This window comes from Schistocerca serialis, chromosome 12 (assembly GCF_023864345.2).
Source record: "Schistocerca serialis cubense isolate TAMUIC-IGC-003099 chromosome 12, iqSchSeri2.2, whole genome shotgun sequence".
In the NCBI taxonomy this organism is placed as follows: Eukaryota; Metazoa; Arthropoda; class Insecta; order Orthoptera; family Acrididae; genus Schistocerca; species Schistocerca serialis.
The window spans coordinates 90,113,156-90,118,670 of NC_064649.1; the positions used below are offsets into that span (position 1 = coordinate 90,113,156).

General features: G+C 48.7%; 1 non-coding gene across 1 annotated transcript; it reads right to left on the bottom strand.

Annotated features, from left to right (window-relative positions):
* Nucleotides 1-5,044: 5,044 nt before the first annotated feature.
* On the bottom strand, nt 5,045-5,118 carry Trnat-cgu (transfer RNA threonine (anticodon CGU)). Its single transcript has one exon. It is a non-coding gene; the product is annotated as a tRNA-Thr (tRNA).
* Between the last annotated feature and the right edge of the window lie 397 nt (nt 5,119-5,515).

Genomic DNA, 5,515 nt, shown 5'->3' on the forward strand with positions numbered 1-5,515 from the left:
TAGGTTAGTTAGGTTTACGTAGTCCAAAGTAAAGGGGACTGATGACCTCAGATGTTAAGCCCCATAGCACTTAGAGCCATTTGAACCATTTTTTTGTTGCACCGTAGCGAAGCAACAGTGTTTTAAGGAGTAACTTTTGTTAACTCCTGTTATTACTGCGTTCTCAATTTCTGTACATTGTCTCAGCGATCTTTTTTCCCCTTTATTGTGATTTGATTCCCCTGCCCCAAATGGGCAGGGGAGGGCTGTCAGCGGCACAATCCGCCGCTCTTTAGCCAAGTCACATGACAACTAATATGAAAATGAAATGTTACATATCAGGTAATCAAAAAGGTTGAAATGGCTCTGAGCGCTATGGGACTTAACTACTGCGGTCACCAGTCCCCTAGAACTTAGTACTACTTAAACCTAAGTAACCTAAGGACATCACACGCATCCATGCCTGAGGCAGGATTTGAACCTTCAGCTGTAGCGGTCGTGCGGTTCCAGACTGAAGCGCCTAGAACCGCTCGGCCACTTCGGCTGGCGATCAAAAAGGGTGACATAAAACAGAGTAAGGGAAGATAATGGAGGTAAAAATACACTGACATGGCGACGTTCATGGGGGCGAGGCACTTAAAAAAGTCGACATAAAGTTAAAAAAACACAGTTGGCGATTTTTAAAACATGAAGAGGAGACTGAAGGCACATGCACAGGTTAAAAGTCGGCCACAGTATTGAAAACACTCCAGAACAATACATGTTAACCCCCACTTGGAGCACACACGATGAAGAATAAAACTGCCAGGCGGGACCTGCCGAGGGAGAGGCCAGAGAGAATGGAAAAAGAGTGGAGAGGAAGGGGCAGCAGGGGAGGCGGCGGGTACACTAAGAGGCAGGAGACAGGTGGGGCAGGAGATGAAGACAGGGCAGGAGGGAGTGCAGAGGCACTGAAGGGGAGCACAAGAGAGGGGTTGGGGGAGTAGGAGGCAGAAGCCGCTGAGGAGAAGGGAGGGGGAGGAGGAGAGGGAGCCCTGAGGAGGAGGCAGAAAGATGGGGTTAGAGTTGGTAGGAAGGGTAGGTTTCAGGGCGAAGGAGGGTAGATGGTGGAAGGTGCCTTGGGAAAGGAGGCCGAGGGTGTGGAGATGGAGAGAGCATGGAGCACGAGCATAAAGGTGCGGCAACGGGGTGGGGGTTGAGAGGAAGGAAGACACCAGGGGGCGAGGGGATCAAGGCGGCGGACAATATATAGTGTGCGGATGTGTTCAAGGAAAAGGAGAAGGTGCGGGAAGGGGATGAGGTCGTAGACGATGTGCGTGGGGGATGGAAGGTGCATGCGGAAGGCGAGGCGGAGTGCATGGCGTTCGAGGATTTGAAGGGATTTATGGAACATGGGAGGGGCAGAAATCCAAGCCACGCTGGCATAACAGAAGATGGGGGGGGGGGGGGATCAAGGATTTGTAGGTGTGAAGGATGGTGGAAGGATGCAGATCCTATGTCCAGCCAGACAGGAGTTTCAGGAGGTGTTTGTGTTGAATGGGGAGTCCAGGTGAGGAGTAATCTTCTTAAACGTCTTCTTTGTCAACGGCCATGAAAACTGCTCTGCCTCCAACAAAAATAATTAATTTTTCATCAATTAACTAATTGTTCGCGCCCTTCAGTCCATTAACATCCGAGTCCAGAGCAAGAATGACTCTTTGACCTGTTACTTCTGCACTAGCAACTTTATTCACAGATTAAACATTCGCTACTGGTGAAACACAAAAGTTACACGCACTTAAGTGACAATAGGCGTGGGATAGCGATACCCACATATACAGGTGGCGGTAGTACCGCGTACACACAGTATAAAACAGCAGTGCATTGGTGCAGCTGTCATTCGTAGTCAGGTAAGCCGTCTGGAAAGGTATCCAATGTGATTATGGCCGCACGACTGGAGTTAAGAGATTTTGAAAGCAGAACGGTAATTGGAGCTAGAAGCAAAGAACATTCCATTTTGGAAATCGTTAGGGAATTCATTTTTCGGAGAATCACAGTCAAGAGTGTACCGAGAATACCAGATTTCATGCATCACTTCTGACCATGGACAACGCAGTCGATAATGCGTTTCACTTGACAAAAGAGAGCAGCGGCATTCGCTCAGAGTTGTCAGTGCTAACAGACAAGCAACACTGAGTGAAATAACCACAGAAATCAATGTGTGGCGTATGCGTCAGGACGGTGCGGAGAAATTTGGCGGTGACGGGCTGTGGCAGCAGACGACCGACGCGAGTGCCTCTGCTGACAGCACGACATCGCCTGCAGCGCATCCCTGGGTGCGTGACCATACCGATTGGGATTTATACAACTGGAAAACCGTGATGTTGTCACATTTGTTCCTGTTTCCGTTTGTAAAAGGTGATGGTGGGGTTCGAGTGTGGCGCAGAGCCCACGAAGCCGGCCGGCCTGGTTGGCCGAGCGGTTCCAGGCGCTACAGTCTGGAACCGCGCGACCGCTACGGTCGCAGGTTCGAATCCTACCTCGTGTATGGATGTGTGTGCTGTCCTCAGGTTAGTAAGGTTTAAGTAGTTCTAAGTCATAGGGGACTGATGACCCCAGAAGTCCCATAGTGCTCAGAGCCTTTTGAACCATTTTTGAGCCAACGAAGCCGTGGACCCAAGTTGTCAACAAGGCACTTGTCGTAAAATTTGAGATCTTCCCGACGAATCAACTGATCAAAGACATTTCGGGCTTGCAACCGGTCGTCGTAAACTTCATTGCACGATATTTCGGCTGGACAACTGCCACCTATCTTCAGGTGAGCCGAACAAGGACTGACGAAGACGTTCTCTGCTCCAGCTTATACAGGGTGTTATAAAAGGTACGGCCAAACTTTCAGGAAACATTCCTCACACACAGAGAAAGAAGATATGTTATGTGGAATTGTGTCCGGAAACTCTTACTTTCCAAGTTTGAGCTCATTTTATTACTTCAAATCACATTAATCATGGAATGGAAACACACAGCAACAGAACGTACCAGCTTGACTTCAAACACTTTGTTACAGGAAATGTTCAAAATGTCCTACGTTAGCGAGGATACGTACATGGAATCCCTGATGCGCTGATGCAGCCCTGGAGAATGGCGTATTCTATCACAGCCGTCCACAATACGAGCACCAAGAGTCTCTACATTTGGTACCGGGGTTGCGTAGGCAAGAGCTTTCAAATGCCCCCATAAATGAAAGTCAAGAGGGTTGAGGTCAGGAGAGCGTGGAGGCCACGGAATTGGTCCGCCTCTACCAATCCATCGGTCACCGAATCTGTTGTTGAGAAGCGTACGAACACTTCGACTGAAATGTGCAGGAGCTCCATCGTGCATGAACCACATGTTGTGTCGTACTTGTAAAGGCACATGTTCTAGCAGCACAGGTAGAGTATCCCGTATGAAATCATGATAACGTGCTCAATTGGGCGTAAGTGGAAGAGCATGGGGTCCAATCAAGACATCACCAATAATGCCTGCCCAAACGTTCACAGAACATCTGTGTTGATGACGTGATTGCACAATTGCGTGCGGATTCTCGCCAGCCCACACATGTTTATTATGAAAATTTACAATTTGATCACGTTGGAATGAAGCCTCATCCGTAAAGAGAACATTTGCACTGAAGTGAGGATGGACACATTGTTGGATGAACCATTCGCAGAAGTATACCCGAGGAGGTCAATCAGCTGCTGATAGTGCCTGCACACGCTGTACGTGGTACGGAAACAACTGGTTCTCCCGTAGCACTCTCCATACAGTGACGTGGTCAACGTTACCTTGTACTGCAGCAACTTCTCTGACGCTGACATTAGGGTTATCGTCAAATGCACGAAGAATTGCCTCATCCATTGCAGGTGTCCTCGTCGTTCTAGGTCTTCTCCAGTCGCGAGTCATAGGCTGGAATGTTCCGTGCTCCCTAAGACGCCGATCAATTGCTTCGAACGTCTTCCTGTCGGGACACCTTCGTTCTGGAAATCTGTCTCGATACAAACGTACCGCGCCACGGCTATTTCCCCGTGCTAATCCATACATCCAATGGGCATCTGCCAACTCCGCATTTGTAAACATTGAACTGACTGCAAAACCACGTTCGTGATGAACACTAACCTGTTGATACTACGTACTGATGTGCTTGATGCTAGTACTGTAGAGCATTGAGTCGCACGTCAACACAAGCACCGAAGTCAACATTACCTTCTTTCAATTGGGCCAACTGGCGGTTAATCGAGGAAGTACAGTACATACTGACGAAACTGAAATGAGCTCTAACATGGAAATTAAGCGTTTCCGGACACATGTCGACATAATATCTTTTCTTTCTTTCTGTGTGAGGAATGTTTCCTGAAAGTTTGGCCGTACCTTTTTGTAACAGCCTGTATAGTGCGCTGGTAGTACTGCCGCGCCTGCGTTGCAGCCGCGGAGACAGAAGGGCCACACCGCCCAGCAACAGCGCCCTCGCTGGTGTTGCTGCAGTAATCAGCTGCCGTCGGTATTGTCGCTGGCCGCAGCTGTCCAAGTCCTCTGGCGTCTTCGTCTCGAGCAAATTCCGGAGATGGACGGGATTCCATGCGTTATTCAATTGTTAACCACTGTCACGGTTCATTGGATTTCCCGCAATGCGTATTTCAACCGATTCTTTGATAATGGAGTCCCAAAAAGTTGTTGCAATGGCCAAAATCGAAGTTTTGTCTTACTCCATTGAATGACCGTTACAAATACAATTTTCCGCAACTGCAGACTTACTGGGTTGCAGTAGGCGAGTGCAACGTTGATGTTCTGTACAACTCTATTCCACTGTACGCGTTGTCTGTCCTATATAGGCCATAGGTTCTTAAACGAGTCCCACAATTTAAGTATCTCGATGAAACGATTCAGGAAAATGGAATAGAAACGAAAGCCAGCGAAGGCAGATGCCAAAAGATGGACACTGCTTAGCGACTCACTCAAAATATCTACAATAAAAAATGTTGACTAACTGAAACCCTCAGCTGCCGACAGGTGTTGTTGATATACCTCGATGTGGACAGCCGAAAATGTGTGCCCCGACCGGGACTCGAACCCGGGATCTCCTGCTTACGTGGCAGACGCTCTATCCATCTGAGCCACCGAGGACACAGATGAATAGCGCGACTGCAGGGACTTATCCCTTGCACGCTTCCCGTGAGGCCCACATTCCCAACTGTCCACAATTCTACATATACCTCATAGACATGTGCCCATTCACTCATTACATATGTAGAATTGTGGACAGTTGGGAATGTGAGTCTCGCGGGAAGCGTGCAAGGGATAAGTCCCTGCAGTCGCGCTATTCGTCTGTGTCCTCGGTGACTCAGATGGGTAGTGTGTCTGCCATGTAAGCAGGAGATCCCGGGTTCGAGTCCCGGTCGGGGCACACATTTTCGGCTGTCCACATCGAGGTATATCAACAACACCTGTCGGCAGCTGAGGGTTTCAATTAGTCATCATTTATTCCAGGGGAAAGCTGCACGGTCATCAACAATATTCTGTT